General features: G+C 39.9%; 1 protein-coding gene and 1 long non-coding RNA gene across 7 annotated transcripts in view; both read left to right on the forward strand.

The window, feature by feature from the left end:
* The window catches only part of TBC1D32 (TBC1 domain family member 32), a 244,204-nt gene that overhangs the window by 138,322 nt on the left and 88,430 nt on the right, over positions 1-17,452 (forward strand). The window lies entirely within an intron of this gene.
* LOC116549371 lies at positions 5,044-15,891 on the forward strand. Its single transcript, XR_004267830.1, has 3 exons — positions 5,044-6,739; positions 9,552-9,557; positions 15,878-15,891. It is a non-coding gene; the product is annotated as an uncharacterized LOC116549371 (long non-coding RNA).

A 17,452-nucleotide genomic window follows, 5' to 3' on the forward strand; every position in this document is an offset into this window, starting at 1 on the left:
ATTCGTGTGCACGTGTCCTTAGTAGAACGATTTATAATCCTTTGGATATATACCCAGTAATGGGATTTCTGGGTCAAATGGAATTTCTATTTCTTGGTCCTTGAGGAATCGCCACACTGTCTTCCACAATGGTTGAACTAATTTACACTCCCACCAACAGTGCAAAAGTGTTCCTATTTCTCCACATCCTCTCCAGCATCTGTTGTCTCTAGATTTTTTAATGATCGCCATTCTAACCGGCGTGAGATGATATCTCAATGTAGTTTTGATTTGCATTTCTCTGATGACCAGTGATGATGAGCATTTTTTCATGTTTGTTGGCCTCATGTATGTCTTCTTTTGTAAAGTATTCTGTTCATATCCTTTGTCCACTTTTGAATGGGCTTGTTTGTTTTTTTCTTGTAAATCTGCTTTAGTTCTTTGTAAGTTCTGGATCAGCCCTTTGTCAGATGGGTAGACTGCAAAAATTTTTTCTCATTCTGTTGGTTGCAGATTCACTCTAATTAGACTGTTTCTTTTGCTGTACAGAAGCTGTGGAGCTTAATTAAGTCCCATTTGTCTATTTTGGCTTTTGTTGTCAATGCTTAAAAGGAGAAAACAACACTCATTACCCTACCTCTTTATGGTAAATACTGTTAACCCTATTATGCTCATATTTTTACCTTTAGCTACAGATTTTTTTTAATAGGAGTGTTATTGTTTTGAGATTTCCTTTTTTTACTTAAGTATTTAAAATTAGCCAGGTACGGTAGCTTAAACCTGTAATTCCAGCACTTTGGGAGGTCAAGGCGGGCGTACCACCTGAGGTCAACAGTTTGAGACCAGCCTGCCCAACATAGCAAAACCCCTTCTCTACTAAAGATGCAAAAATTAGCCAGGCTTGGTGGCGGGCACCTGTAATCCCTGGTACTCGGGAGGCTGAGGCAGGAGAATCGCTTCAACTGTGGAGGAGGAGGTTGCAGTGTGCAGAGATCACGCCACTGCACTACAGCCTGGGTGACAGAGCGAGACTCCATCTCAAAAAAAATTATCCATTCATACCTATAAATATTAATCTGTAGTATAATTTTAAAGGATTAGATAATGTTCCAGTACATGATTTAATCCCAATTTTCTGTTTTTATGCATGTAGGATTTTTTATTATAAATATCTATGGATCAATATCTTGATGTTTATAATTGTTGTTCCACAACAAATCCGTTGAAATACACTTGCTATGTCAAAGTATAGGCACATTTTCAAACCTTATGTATTTTTATCTACCCTATTATGATTTAGTTTTCTTGACCTCTCTTCAGCATTTTATTCTGCTTACTTAATGAAATATATTCCTTTCATTCTCTTGTTAGTTCATTCAGAAAATCTTTACTGTGTCTGTTAAGTGCCATACTTTATTAGATACAGCCTTTTTGACAGCATCAGTGACTTTATTCTTTTCTGTTTTTGGATTCCTTTTTGTCATTCATTTTTGCTAATTCTTTCTTCTCCTCCTTTATTTAACTTTCAATTAGAATTGTCTTCTAGAGTTATATCTTCAGTTTACCCTCCATTTTATCTACAGTGGCTTCAATGATTAGTTTTTTAATGACCACCCCTATATCTGTCCAGCCCTAAGCCTGTCCTAAGCATATTTGCAAATTTTATGTGGCATTTGGATCTGTACATCATGCAAGCTCCAAAAGGGGAGTTTATTAAGTATTAACTTTCATTATCACAAGGTCTCACAATAGGCTTCTGCAAACTTGAGGAGTGAGGAGAGTCAGTCCAAGTCTCAAAAGCAGAGCTTAGAGTTTGATGTTTGAGGGCAGGAAGTATCCAGCCCAGGAGAAAGATGTAGGCTGGGAGGCTGGGCCAGTCTTGCCTTTTCTTTTTCTTTCTTTCTTTTTTTTTTTTTTGAGATGGAGTTTCACCATGTTGGCCAAGGTGGTCTCAAACTCCTGACCTCAGGTGATCCGCCCACCTTGTCCTCCCAAAGTGCTAGGTTTACAGGCGTGAGCCACCACACCCAGCCCAGTCTTGCCTTTTCATGTTTTTCTGCCTACTTTATATTCGCTGGCAGCTGATTAGATGGTGCCCATCAGATTAAGGGTGGGTCTACCTTCTCCAGCCCACCGACTCAAGTGTTAATCTCCATTGGTAACACCCTCACAGACACACCAGGATCAATACTTTGTATCCCACAGTTCAATCAAGTTGACACTCAGTTTTAACCATCACAAGTCCACCCCTTGTCAACTTGAACCCATATATATCTCCTGAGATCATACATAGTCTTCAAATAAAGACAATAACAAGGTCATAATTGCGCCTAACATAATACAGCTGTCCTTTCTACACCTGGAAACGCATCAATCCCCAACCCAAATACTATTACATAAAGTTTACAATACTTAAATGCTGCAGTAAATCTTACAAAGGTAATTTCTTAATACAGAGTTTACAAGCACAAATATGTTTTTAACAAAAGAAGGAGGAAATGCTGATGACACAGTCCTCCTTTCTGTGGCTAGTCACATGATTGTAACTGGTATTGATGAATACCTTCTAGTACCCATTCTGTATTCCCTTTGCCTTTGGTACCTCAGGAAGTTGTGGTTTTTTCTTCCTGGTGAAGTGACCCAAACCTTCATTCTTGAGGGGTCTGGACCATTTGTACTCCTGCCTGGATTAGGCTGTTGTAGTTTCCTATTGACTTTCATCACAGGGAATAGTAATACTAAGAGACGCCCTAATGGATCTCCTGTATTCCATGCATACTCTTCCTTACCTCCGTTATGGAATAGTAGACCGATTTTGTATTGATAGTCCAGGTCAGTCACCCTAGCCAACACTGTAATTCCCTTCTTAGCCCGTTGACTTAAGGGAAGGAGGAACCCAAAGTGTCCAGGTGGCAATCTTGACTTCCAGTTTAATGGAATAACTGTGTCTCCTGGTGGCAGCATTCCTCCCTCTGGAACTATGACCTCAAGGCCAAGAGAACATAATGTTGTGGGAACAGGAAACAAACATTTTGCTAGTGGATCACTAGGGGTGATGGTGAGTGGTGCTACCTCCACTTCCACTGCTTGATTCCTGGAACCTTGAATCCTGGCCATTGCAGAAACAGTACCATATATTGGACAGCAATTCAGAGCATACAGGGCCTTCTGTAGAATTTGCCCCAGCCCTGAAATGTATTGTCACCAAGTTGGCATTATAACTGTGACTTTAAAAGACCATTTCACTGTTTTATCAATCCAGCTGCTTCAGTATGATGGGGAGCATTGTAAGACCAGTGAATTCCATGAGCATAGGCTACTGCCAGCTTCTTTAGCCATAAGATGGGTGCCTTGGTCAGAGACATTGCTGTGCGGAATACCATGATGGTAAATAAGATATTCACTCAGTGAGTGCACTGATAGTAGTCCTGGCAGAAGCACTGTGTGCAGGATAGGCAAACCCATATCTGGAGTAAGCGTTTATTCCAGTGAGGACAAACCTCTGCACTTTCCATAATGGAAGAGGTCCATTGTAATCAACTTGTCTCCAGGTAGCTGGCTGATCACCCCAAGGAATGGTGCCATATCAAAGGCTAAGTGTTGGTCTCTGCTGCTGGCAAATTGGGCACTCAGCAGTGGTCATAGCCAGGTCAGCCTTGGTGGGTGGAAGTCCATGTTTGTGAGCTCATGAATAACCTCCATCCTGGCCACCATGGCCACTTTGTTCATAGGCCTGTTGAGTGATCACAGTGGTGGCTGGGGAAAGAGGCTGAATGGTGTTCACAGAACGGATCACCCTATCCACTTGATTATTAAAATCCTTCTCTGCTGAGGTCACCTGTTGGTGAGCGCTCACATGGGATACAAATCTTCATGTGCCCACTCAGAGAGGTCCTTCCTCATACCTCTTTTCCAAATTTCTTTGTCACCAGTTTTCCAATCATGCTTCTTCCAAGTCCCTGACCATCCAGCCAAATCATTGTCTACAGCCCATGAATCAGTATATAATCGCACAGTTGACCATTTCTCCTTCTATGCAAAGTGCACAACCAGGTGCACTGCTGAAAGTTCTGCCTACTGGGATTTCCTTTCACTACTATCCTTCAGAGATGTTCTAGAAAGGGACTGTGGACTGTAGTGCTGCAGCTGTCTACCTTCAGATGGTGCCTGCATATCATGCAGAACCATCTGTGAACCAGGTCCTAGTCTCCTGTTCCTCTGTCATCTGATCACAGAGAACTGCCCATGAGGCCATGGGTGTAGGCTATGGGAGAAAAGGCAGGGTGGCAGGAGTGGAGACTAAGGGCATTTGAGCCACTTCCTCATGTAACTTACTTGTGTCTTCAGCACCTGCTTGAGCCTGATTACGTATGTACCGCTTCCACTTGATGATGGAATGCTGCTGTGCATGACCCACTTTATGGCCAGATGGGTCAGAAAGCACCCAGTTCATGATAGGCAATTCAGGTCACATGGTGTCTTGATGATCCATAGTCAAACATTCAGTTTCTACCAAAACCCAGTAACAGGCCAAGAGCTGTCTCTCAAAATAGAGACAGCCTCAGAAGATGTCAGGGCCTTGCTCCAAAATCCTAGAGGCCTCCACTGTGATTCCCTTTTGGAGACCTGCCAAAGGCTCCAAGCAGCATCCCTGTCTGCCACTGACACTTCAAGCGCCATTGAATCTGCTGGATCATATGGCCCAAGTGGCAGAGCAGCTTGCACAGCAGCCTGGACCTGTTGCAGAGCCTCCTGTTCTAGACCCCACTCAGAACTGGCAGCCTTTTGGATCACTTGATAAGTGGGCTGGAGTAACACACCCTAATCCGGAATGTGTTGCCTCTAAAATCTAAATAGGCCCACCAGATGTTGTGCCTCTTTCTTGGTTGTAGAAGGGGCCAAATGCAGCAACGTATCCTTCACCTTAGAAGGAATATCTCAACAGGCCCCACACCACTGAACCCCCTAGAAATTTTACTACAGTAGAATGTAGTTCCCTGAATCTTAGTTGGATTTATTTCCCATCCTCTGGCATGCAAATATCCCAGCAAAATGTCTAGTGTGTTTGCTACTTCTTGCTCACTGGATCCAGTGAGCATAATGTCATCAATGTAATGAACCAGTGTGATATCTTGTGAAAGCAAAAAGCAATCAAGTTCTCCCTGGATAAGATTATGATACAAAGCTGGAGAGCTGATATATCCCTGAGGTTGGACATTAAAGGTATATTGCTGGCCTTGCCAGCTGAAGACAGATTGCTTCTGGTGGGCCTTATGGACAGGAATGGAGAAAAAGGCATTTGCCAAGTCAATGGCTGCATACCAGATACCAGCAGATGTGTTAATTTGCTCAAGCAATGAAACCACATCTGGTACAGCAGCTACAGTTGGAGTCACCACTTTGTTAAGCTTACGATAATCCACTGTCATTCTCCAAGATCCATCTGTCTTCTGCACAGGCCAAATGGAAGAGTTGAATGGGGATGTGGTGGGAATCACAACCCATGCATCCTTCAAGTCCTCGATAGTGGTACTAATCTCCGCAATCCCTCCAGGGATGCAATCTTGTTTTGATTTAGTGTTTTTCTAGGTAGAGTCATCTCTAATGGCTTCCATTTGGCCTTTCCTACCTTAATAGCTCTCACCCTTCCAGTCAGAGAGCCAATGTGGGGGTTCTGCCAGCAGCTAAGTATATCTATACCAGTTATGCATTCTGGCACTGGGGAAGTGACTGCAGATGAGTCTGGGGACCCACTGGCCATGCTGTAAGTCAATATGAGCTAAAACTCCATGAATTACCTGACCTCCATAAGCCATTACTTTAATTGAAGGACGACAATAACATTTTGTGTCCCCCGGAATCAATGTCAGCTCAAAATCAGTGTCCAGTAGTCCACATAATGTCTGATCATGCACAGTTACCCTGGTAAAAGGCCTCCTTAGGGAAGGATGGGAGAAACATTCACAGCATAAATTGTTGGTACTATAGTGGGGTCCTTCCTCTTGCGTACCTTCACTCAAGGGGTTCTGGGTCTGTAAACTGGCTCAAGTCTGGAAATTGATTGATGGGCTGTGATTCTCTGTTTTTATAATTCAAATTAGCTTTTTGTCCATTTGACCTAGAAGTTTTCTGCTAATATAAATTAAGCAGGAATGCATTAGGTTTCCTATCAATTTCACTTCTAGGAACACTGTGATTAATTGGCCAGTGCCAGAGCTCTGCATGAGTCAGGCTGTTCTGATTGCTTCTTTGTCTCTGTTGTCCATTACAGTAGCTAGGCCCGCCTTGCCTTTGGTGGTTGCGTGCCACCACTTGGCCCTTGCCACCTCGGCATCAAATTGTTCTTGCATTTAAATTTTATAGTTGAATGATCTCAGTTCCCACTGTTAGATCTCACATACAGAGTAGAGCAATTACAGGGCTCTTCAGAGATGCAGGTATGGCCCTCACAAATCTGTTTCACAAGGCATTTGGTCAAGGGTATATCTTCTGGAACCTCCCAGATGGGATGAGTAGGTCTAAAGTGACTAAACCACTCCACCATCTCAATCTCCCTAAGACTTTGGATTCCTTCCTCTACATTAAACCAAGGGAGATCAGACATATCCACCTTGCTCACAGTGGGCCATCTTTAATCCATATTTCAGCTTATTAAGCAAATAGACTATTAGAATCTTTTTTAACTCCTCAAGCTGAAACATTAAATGCAAAGTCCCTACTTAGTGGACCTAAATCAATAAATTCAGCCTGATCCAACTCTGTGTGCCCTTAATATGCATTCTTATGCCTGTTCTCCAGATTTCTGTGTCTGTAAGTTGTATAAACAGAACTCAAGCAGTTCTTTTCAAGTGTAGCACACCTCCTCTTGTGTCACAGTCGCAACCCCACCTCTAGGGGCCCACTGGGACATTAGTCTAGTTATAGGTCTGGAAGCAAACAGGGGTGTTGTGGGTGGCTTCTGAGAAGAATCAACATTATCTTGACTGGAAAATGCCTCAGGGGAGGCCATCACTGTTGCCTCAGGCAGCACAGGGTTTATCTCCTCAAAGTGGAAAGGCTGATGGCAGCCTGGGTCCAGGAGGGGATGTTGCTACTACTGGGGATGGGAAAGCTGTTTCTTCTGACAGAAAAGTTTCATCAGAGTTTACAAACTCAGGGTCCTCGGCTTCATCAGAGTCCTTCCACACGTCCTCATTCCAAGTTGCAGGGTCTCACTGTTTTCCAATCAGTACCCTCACTTTAACAGTAGACACCTGGCAAGGCTGTGCATATACCTTTTGTTGCAGATCAGCCCCTCGCATGATAAGAGCTTGTGTCTGGTTTTCTGCAATTTCAGCTCTTTTTCAGCTCAGGAGCTAAGCTTCTTACTCTGGGCAATCTTGGCAGATTTGAGGCTCAGTATCTGCTTCTGAAGCCAGGAGACAGAATCCCTGAGTTCATCATTTTCTTTCGTCAGTTTATCCACTGAACTTAGGAGCAACCAACCAGCTTCATTATGTTCCTTGGTTCTCCACATATGGTCAACGGTATCATGCATAGAGTCACTTAACTCCTTGCTTCTCACAAGCAGTGAATCAGGAGTGTCAAATGCATTTATTTTGCATAACCCTCTAAACAGTTCATGCCAAGGAATATCAGTGTCCTCTGCAGTATTACAAGTAGAGTCCTTAGCATTTTTGGGTCTAATCATATTAAGCAGCCAACTCCAGAAACCCCAAAACCAATGAAAGAATCCCATCCTTAATATTCTGTTCCTTTAGAACCACTCTTGGTACCAAAATCTGTATTAGTCAGGGTTCCCTAGAGGGATAGACCTAATATGATATACATAGTTCTAGCCATATATATATATATGGATATATTATATCATATTAGTTCTTACATGATCACAAGTCCCACAATAGGCTGTCTGCAAGCTTGAAGAGCAAGAAGAACCAGTTTGAGTCTGAGAAGTGAAGAGCTTCTAGTCTAATGTTTGAGGGCAGGAGGCATCCAGCATGGGAGAAAGATACAGGCTGGGAGGCTAGGCCGGTCTTGCCTTTTCACATTTATCTGCCTGCTTTATATTCTATGACAACTGATTAGATGGTGCCTGCCAGATTAAGGGTGGGTCTGCCTTCTCCAGCCCACTGACTCAGATGTTAATCTCCATTGGCAACACCCTCACAGACATACCAGGATCAATACTTTGCAACATTCAGTCCAATCAAGCTGACATTCAGTATTAATCATCACAGTCCCTAAACCATACTCTGTATTTACAAAAGCTCCAACTAATGTCCAACTGCAAGTGAACCAGAACATTTCTAAAACACAGATCTGAATTTGGTACATAGAGTAAGTGAGCAGGCCTCCTATCGTCTCTGCTCATTCTTTGCAGCACTTACAGAATTTTATTGGCAAACCGACCTTGCTCTTCATTTCTCTTCTTTAGATATGGTTGTATGTGTATTAAAATTTAAAAGCTTCAGATTTGATGGTGTGGTTACTGTGTATATAATTTATGTACTTTTCTTGGTTTTGATAACAGACAGAAAGGGAATTGAGATTTACGTTTCTGCTACTTTTGCGTGTGCCGACCAGAAGGAAAACTTTTATGTTGGGAAAATGAAGTATGTTTGGTTAAGTATGATACATGTATGTGCACTTGGGTGTGCATGCATATATAAAAAAAAATTCCCATATGTGTATATATACATACATGTGAATGTATGTTACATATACATACACACATATGTATCTTAGCCAAACACATATACATATATGTGCTTGTATATACACATACACACATTGTATTTGCTTAGAGTTTGTAAAAGCATAATTTATGGCAATGTATACATGGACTTATTTATATTGTTAATAGAAAAGAAATGTTTTTCATCCCTGAATATACTGAATTAGTACGAGGAGAACGTGACAGGAAAAAGAGAAGGAAGGGGCTTATGACTGGAATTATGAGATACACCAAGAACATGTTTGGAATTCTTTCAAGTGGAAATGACAGACAACTAAGACTAAACTTTATCGAATCATTCTAGTTACTCCAGACAAATGCCTACCTCCACACATGAATGATGTGATATTTTAACAGCAACATAGAAAGCTTGTAGTAATTAAGAACAGAGTTATTATGTTTCTGGTAAGATTTGATTTGGGTTTTAAGTAAACTCCTGGGGGATTCACCATATCCAAAATACATCTCAAAACAAATAAAAAGGCTGATCCCTCATCTTACAGATTAATTTTATTTCTTCAGATAGTTCAAATAAACATTACACATAAAGGAGACACTGATTTTCATATCCAGAAATAAAATTAGAGGGGGGAGGAGGAAAATGAGGAGGGGAGGGAGAGTGGGTGGGAATGAGGAGGGAGCATGGGAAAGCAGGAAGAAAGGATGAGGTGGGGGAAGGAGGGAGGTTGGAACTGGTGGGGAGGCAAGGAGGGAGGTCAGGTGAGTAAAAGAGTGGGAGGCTTGGGGGAAGATTTGGAAAGAGAGGGAAGGAAGGTGATGGGGCAGGGAGAGGGGTGTGTGTGTGTGTGTATTGGGCTCAGAGAAAGAAATTATATAGTGTGTAGTATGAAATCTAGCTTTTTTTTTCTTCTTTATTTTTTATTTCCATAGGTTTTGGGGAACAGGTCGTATTTGGTTGCATAAGTTTTTTTTTTTTTTAATTGTACTTTAGGTTCTGGGGTACACGTGCAGATCATGCAGGATTTTTGCATAAGCAAGGAGGTTTGCTGCCTCTGTCCCCCCGTCACCTATATCTGGCATTGCAGTGATGCTAAATGCTCATTTTCACACTAAATTGGGAAGCTCCCTTTGCATCTGAAGCAAAACAATGTATCTTGTCCATAATTGGACATGAGGATCAAGTGCCAAACTCTTAGCGTCCCGGCTTACTTAGGGCATATGTTCTGGGCATAGCAGTCTCTACAGGACTGATGGGAAACCCGAGTGAGGGCTCACAGTATGGTTAGTGTGAGCTGGTATGCATATCCTGCCCTTAGACTGCTCTTTTGATTATAACTAGGTTATGCTAGTTGTGCTTCTTGGTGCATATTCAAAGATATATTGATGTCTCCTGGGTAATGCTGACATGCTATGCAGCTGTGTATAGTGTTATAATAATAAATTTGATGTCTGTAAACTACTTGGGGCTATAGAGTCGAACATGTTACAGGCATTTTTTTCTAATGCATAAGCCCAGCCAGGCACAGTGACCCATGCCTATAATCCCAGCACTTTGGGAGGCCAAGGCAGACAAATCACCTGAGGTCAGGAGTTCGAGACCAGCAGGATCAACATGGAGAAACCCCATCTCTACTAAAAATATAAAAAATTAGCCGGGCATGGTGACTCATGCCTGTAATTCCAGCTACCCAGGAAGCTGAGGCAGAAGAATCACTTGAATCTCCCGGGGGGAAGAGGTTTTGGTGATCCAAGATCACGCAGCCGTACTCCAGCCTGGGCAAAAAAAAAAAAAACTTTTTCTTAAAAAAAAAAAAAAAAAAAAGCCCTTAATTGGTGTATTTACATTTTATAATATGAAGGCATAACATATAAACATATAAATGCTTATAAGGTCAATATAATGAATATTAATATTATAGTCTTAATATGATGTAACAATATATTATCTGCTGGAAATGCTCAGTTGGAGTCACTCAGTCTTTTCTTTTTTTTGAGACGTAGTCTCGCTCTGTCGCCCAGGCTGGAGTGCAGTGGTGCGATCTTGGCTCACTGCAACCTCCACCTACCAGATTCAAGCAATTCTGCCACAGCCTCCCGAGTAGCTGTGATAATGTTTGGTGTGGAAATCCTGTGGGTCTCAGGGCTCTGGACTGACCCTGGTTATAATTCTTTGCTCTAAAGTTCTGACTGAGTAGGCTGTGATTTGTTCTTGAGTACGCTTCCATTTTGGGCTGTCAAAAATACCAATTTCCTGTGGTTAAACTGAAATCTTTTACTCAAAAGGAATTTTATTTCAGGTTTTTAATGTAAGCAAGATAAACTCCTTTGGGATGTCAAATTGGCATTTGTTTCTTTTTTAAAAAAAATAATTTCTTTATCAAATATTTTTTGACAACAATTATATTAATTCAGTTTTATTAGAGATAAAATTTAATAAGGTGAAAATAACTTTTTTAAAAAAGACAATTTAGAGCTTAGAAAACATATATGTTTGTTTTGTTTTATCTATTATTGGAGCAGAAGCAGAGACTCAGTAAATGTCAAAATTCTGTGTGGCTTAAGTTTACTTTCCACTTCCAGCCTAGAGCATGTATTTATCTTTTGGCAGAGCAGCTAGAGATGATAATAATTCATAGTTTGTGTGACATCTACTAACTACCATTTTTTATTTATTTTTATTAAAATAATAAGTGTACATAGTTTGAAAAGTCAAAAAAGTATGGGAGGGTTTTTAAGAATGAAGAGTAATCCTTTACCCATTCTACTGCACTCCCAAGTCCCACTCCTCAGAGGCTGCCACATCTCTTTCTTTGTTTTGTTTTTTGTTTTTTTGGGTGTGCATATGTGTATGTGTGGTGGGGGGATCTCCACATTTTAAAAACAGTGCACTTACACTATCTTGATTTTTTTTTTTTAACTTTCAGCTTTCATCTATTATGGGTAGGGATTTAGAAGCTTAGGATTTAGATTTCATTGTCTTTCCTTCTCTCTCTGTTCTATAGCTTTATCATAATCTTGATTAAATCACTATCAAAAGCTTATATTATTATGTCTGTATAAATATTGTTTATTGGTAATTTAAGTAATATGACTATATATCCTTTTTCCTAAAATGTTACTTTTCTTGGAGTTAATAATTGCATGATTTTCATATTTACTTTATTTTCAAGGGACATGCTAGTACTATATCCCTAGACCACCCTAAAAATATACTGCTACCTCTGCTACTGCATAACAGTTATATAGTGCTCATTATGTCCCTTTGTATCGGTTTTGTATTTAAGTCACTCAATTTCAGAATAAACTTATGAAGAAGGTACTCTTATTATTTCCTTTGTTTTGTTTTTTAAACAAATGATTCAACTGAGACACAGAGAAGTTAAGCCATTCAATTAAAGTGACACAGCTGGTAATTGGTATACTTGGTATTTGAATCCAGATAGCCTGTTTCCAAAGAACGTAATGCCATATATTGTACTGCTTTACAAAGTATATGTCAAGGTACCCCACATCATTCTTTCCAATTATTATTATTATTATTATTATTATGTTTTGTATTTTGGGCTCTAGTGTACATGTGCACATTCTTCATCCTGCAGGATTGTTGCATAGGTATACATACCATGGTGGTTTGCTGTCTCCATTCCACCGCCCCCCTCCACCACCCATTGCCTACATCAGGCATTTCTCCCGGTGTTATCCCTCCCCATCCTCCCTGCCTCATGCTGTCCCTCCCCTCCCCTCCAGCCCCCCACCTAGCCCACTGAGTGTTATTCTCTTCCCTGTGCCCAAACGTTCTCATTGTTATCTCCAACCTATGAATGAAAACATGCGATGTCTGGTTTTCTGTTCTTGTGTCAGTTTGCTGAGGATGATGGTTTCTAGATTGATCTGTGTTTCTACAAAGGACATGAACTCATCGTTTTTTATGGCTGCATAGTATTCCATGGTGTATATGTGCCACATTTTCTTTGTTCAGTCTTTCATTGATGGGCTTGGGTTGGTTCCAGGTCTTTGCTTTCCTAAATAGCACCACAGTAAACATACTTGTGCATGTGTCTTTATAATAGAGCAATTTATAATCCTTTGGTTATATACCCAGTAATGGGATTGCTGGGTCAAATGGAATTTCTATTTCTAGATCCTTGAGAAATTGCCACACTGTCTTCCATAATGGTTGAACTAATTTACTTGCCTACCAACAGTGTAAAAGTGTTCCTTTATCTCCTTACCCTCTCCAGCATCTTTTGTCTCCAGATTTTTAATGATTGCCATCCTAACTGGCGTGACGTAGTATCTCAATGTGGTTTTGATTTGCATTTCTCTAATGACCAATGATATGATTTTTTTCATATGTTTGTTGGCCTCATATATGTCTTCTTTTGAAAAGTGTCTGTTCAAATCCTTTGCCCACTTTCGAATGGGTTTGCTTTTTTTTTTTTTTTTTCTTGTAAATCTACTTTAGTTCTTTGTAGATTCTGGATATTAGCCCTATGTCAGATGGGTAGATTGCAAAAATATTTTCCCATTCTATTGGTTGCCAGTTCACTCTGATGAATATTTCTTTTGCTGTTCAGAATCTCTGGAGTTTAATTAGATTTCGTTTGCCTATTTTTGCATTTGTTGCCATTGCTTTTGGTGTTTTAGTCATGAAGTCCTTGCCTCTGCCTGTATCCTAAATGGTGTTGCCTAGGTTTTCTTCTAGGGTTTTTGTGGTGTTAGTTCTTATGTTTAAATCTTTAATCCATCTGGAGTTAGTTTTTGTATAAGGTATAAGGAAGGGGTCCAGTTTGAGCTTCCTGCATATGGCTAGCCAGTTTTCCCAATACCATTTATTAAACAGGGAATCCTTTCCTCATTGCTTGTTTTTATCAGGTTTGTCAAAGATCAGATGGTTGTAGATGTGTGGCTTTGTTTCTGAGGCCTCTGTTCTGTTCCATTGGTCTATATCTCTGTTTTGGTACCAGTACCATGCTGTTTTGTTTACTGTAGCCTTGTAGTATAGTTTGAAGTCCGGTAGCATGATGCCTCCAACTTTTTTCTTTTTGCTTAGGATTCTCTTGGCTACGAGGTCTCTCTTTTGGTTCCATATGAAGTATAAAGTGATTTTTTCCAGTTCTGTGAAGAAGTTCAATGGTAGCTTGATGGGGATAGCATTGACTCTATAAATTCCTTTGGACAATATGGCCATTTTCACAATATTGATTCTTCCTAACCATGAGCCTGGGATGTTTTTCCATCTGTTTGTGTCCTCTCCTATTTCCTTGAGCAGTGCTTTGTAGTTCTCCTTGAAAAAATCTCTTACATCCTTTGTTAGTTTTATTCCTAGGTATTTTATTCTTTTTGTAGCAGTTGTAAATGGGAGTTCGCTCGTGATTTGGCTCTCTGTTTGTCTGTTGTTGATGTATAGGAATGCTTGTGATTTCTGCACGTTGATTTTGTATCCTGAGACTTGGCCTAAGTTGCTTATCAGCTTAAGGAGGTTTTGGGCTAAGATGATGGGGTCTTCTAAATATATCATCATGTCATCTGCAAATAGGGACTATTTGATTTCTTCTTTTCCTAATTGAATGCCCTTTATTTCTTTTTCTTGCTTAGTTATTTTAGCTAGAACTTCCAATACAATATTGGATAGGAGTGGAGAGAGAGGGAATCCCTGTCTAGTGGCAGTTTTTAAAGGGAATGCTTCTAGTTTTTGCCCGTTTAGTATGATATTGGCTGTGGATTAGTCATAAATAGCTCTTATTATTTTGAGATACATTCCAGCAATACCTAATTTCTTGAGAGTTTTTAGCATAAAGGGCTATTGAGTTTTGTTGAAGGCCTTCTCTGCATCTATTTAGATAATCATATGGTTTTTGTCTTTGTTTCTGTTTATGTGGTGGATTACATTTATATACTTGCAAATGTTGAACCAGCCTTGCATCCCTGGGATGAAGCCTACTTGATCGTGGTGGATAAGCTTTTTGATGTACTGTTGGATTTGGTTTGCCAGTATTTTATTGAAGATTTTTGCATCAATGTTCATCATCAGTATTGGCCTATAGTTTTCTTTTTAAGTTGTGTCTCTGCCAGATCTTGGTATCAGGATGATATTGGTTTCATAGAAAGAGTTAGGGACGATTCCCTCTTTTTGTATTGTTTGGAATAGTTTCAGCAGGAATGGTACCAGCTCCTCTTTGTACATCTGGTAGAATTTGGCTGTGAACCTGTCTGGACCTGGACTTTTTTTTGGTTGGTAGGCTATTAATTGCTGCCTCAACCTCAGACCTTGTTATTGGTCTATTCAGGATTTCAACTTCTTTCTGGCTTAGTCTTGGGAGTGTGCAAGTGTCCAGGAATTTATGCATTTCTTCCAGATTTACTGGTTTATGTGCATATAGCTGTTTGTAGTAATCTCTGATGGTAGTTTGTATTTCTGAGGAATCAGTGATGATCTCCCCTTTATCATTTTTATGCATCTATTTGATTATTCTCTCTTTTCTTTTTTATTAGTCTAGCTAGTGGTCTATTTTGTTGATCCTTTCAAAAAAAAACAGCTCCTGGATTTATTGATTTTTTGAAGGGTTTTTTGTGTCTCTGTCTCCTTTAGTTCTGCTCTGATCTTAGTTATTTTCTGTCTTCTGCTTGCTTTCGAGTTTTTTTTTTTTATCTTGCTCCTCTAGCTTTTTCAATTTTGACGATAGTGTGTTGATTTTAGATCTTCCTTTGTTTCTCATGTGGGCATATATTGCTATAAATTTCCCTCTAGACACTGCTTTAAATATGTCCCAGAGATTCTGGTACGTTGTGTCTTCATTCTCGTTGGTTTCTAAGAACATCTTTATTTCTGCCTTCATTTCATTTCATTGTTTATCCATTTGTCATTCAGGAGCAAGTTGTTCAGTTTCCATATAATTGTGCAGTTTTGAGTGCTTTTCTTATTCCTGAGTTCTTATTTGATTGTGCTGTGGTCTGAAAGACTATTGTGATTTCCACTTCTTTTGCATTTGCTGAGGAGTGATTTACTCCCAATTATGTGGTCAATTTTAGAGTAAGTGTGATGTGCTGCTAAGAAGAATGTGTATTTTGTGGATGGGGGTGGGGTGTTCTGTAAATGTCTATTAGGCCTGCTTGGTCCAGATCTGTGTTCAAGTCCTGGATATCCTTGTTGACTTTCTGTCTCATTGATCTGTCCGATATTTTGTCAGTGGAGTGTTAAAGTCTCCCACTATTATTGTGCAGGAGGCTAAGTCTCTTTGTAGGTCATTAAGAACTTGCTTTAAGTATCTGGGTGCTCCTCTATTGGGTGCATAAATATTTAGGATTGTTAGCTCTTCTTGCTGCATTGATCCTTTTTCCATTATATAGTGCCCTTGTTTGTCTCTTTTGATCTTTGTTGGTTTAAATTCCTTTTTATCAGAGACTAGAATTGCTACCCCTACTATTTTTGCTCTCCATTTATTTGGTAGATTTTCTTCCATCCCTTTATTTTGAGTCTATGTGAGTCTTTGCAGATGAGATGGGTCTCCCGAATACAACACACCATTTGACTTTTTAATCCAGTTTGCTAGTCTGTGTCTTTTGATTGGGGCATTTAGACCATTTACATTCAATGTTAATGTTGTTATGTTTGAATTTGATCCTGCCATTTTGTTACTGGCTGGTTGTTTTGCCTATCCTATTAGTTGACGTTGTTTCTTCATTGTGTTGTTTTTCTTTAACATTTAATACGTTTTTGCAGAGCATGGTACTGGTTTTTCCTTTCCATGTTTAGTACTTCCTTCAGGAGTTCTTGTGAGTTAGGTTCTGTAGTGACAAAATCTCTCAGCAATTGCTTGTCCATAAAGGATTTTATTTCTCCTTCATTTATGAAGCTTAGTTTGGCCAGATATAAAATTTTGGGTTGAAAGTTCTTTTTTTTAAGGTTGTTGAATATTGGCCCCCACTCCTTTCTAGCTTGTAGAGTTTCTGCCAAGAGATCTGCTGTGAGTCTGATGGCCTTTCCTTTGTGGGTGACTAGACCTTTCTCTCTGGCTGCCCTTAGGATTTTTTCCTTCATTTCCATTCTGGTGAATCTGACAATTATGTCCCTTGGGGTTGCTCTTCTTGAGGAATATCTTTGTGGTGTTCTTTGTATTTCCTGGATTTGAAAGTTAGCCTGCCTTGTTAGGTTGGGGAAGTTCTCTTGGATAATATCCTCAAGAGTGTTTTCCAACTTGGATTCATTCTCCCTGTCACATTCAGGTACGCTGATCAAGCATAGATTAGGTCTTTTCACATAATCCCATATTTCTTGGATGCTTTGTTCATTTCTTTTCCCTCTTTTTTCTCTAATCTTGCCTTCTCATTATATTTCATTGATTTGATTTTCTATCTCTGATATCCTTTCTTCTGTTTGATCAATTTGACTGTTGAAACTTGTGCATGCCTCGCAAAGTTCTCATGCTATGTTTTCCAGCTCCAGTAAGTCATTTATGTTCTTCTCTAAGCTGGTTATTCTAGTTTGCATTTTTCAAACCTTTTCTTACTTCTTTTTCATTGGGTTAGAACATGGTCTTTTAACTCAGAGGAATTTGTTATTATCCACCTTCTGAAGCCTGCTTCTGTCAGTTCATCAAACCCATTTTCTGTCTTGTTTTGTTCCCTTGATAGTGAGGAGCTGTGATCCCTGGAAGGGGAAGAGATGTTTTGGTCTTTGAAGGTTTCATCCTTTCTGCGCATCTTCATGGATTTATCTCCCTTTGATCTTTGAAGTTGGTGATTTTGGGAGAAATCTCTGAGTGGACGTCCTTTTTG

Source organism: Sapajus apella, unplaced genomic scaffold (genome assembly GCF_009761245.1).
Source record: "Sapajus apella isolate SASKATOON/1434 unplaced genomic scaffold, GSC_monkey_1.0 scaffold6, whole genome shotgun sequence".
NCBI lineage: Eukaryota > Metazoa > Chordata > Mammalia > Primates > Cebidae > Sapajus > Sapajus apella.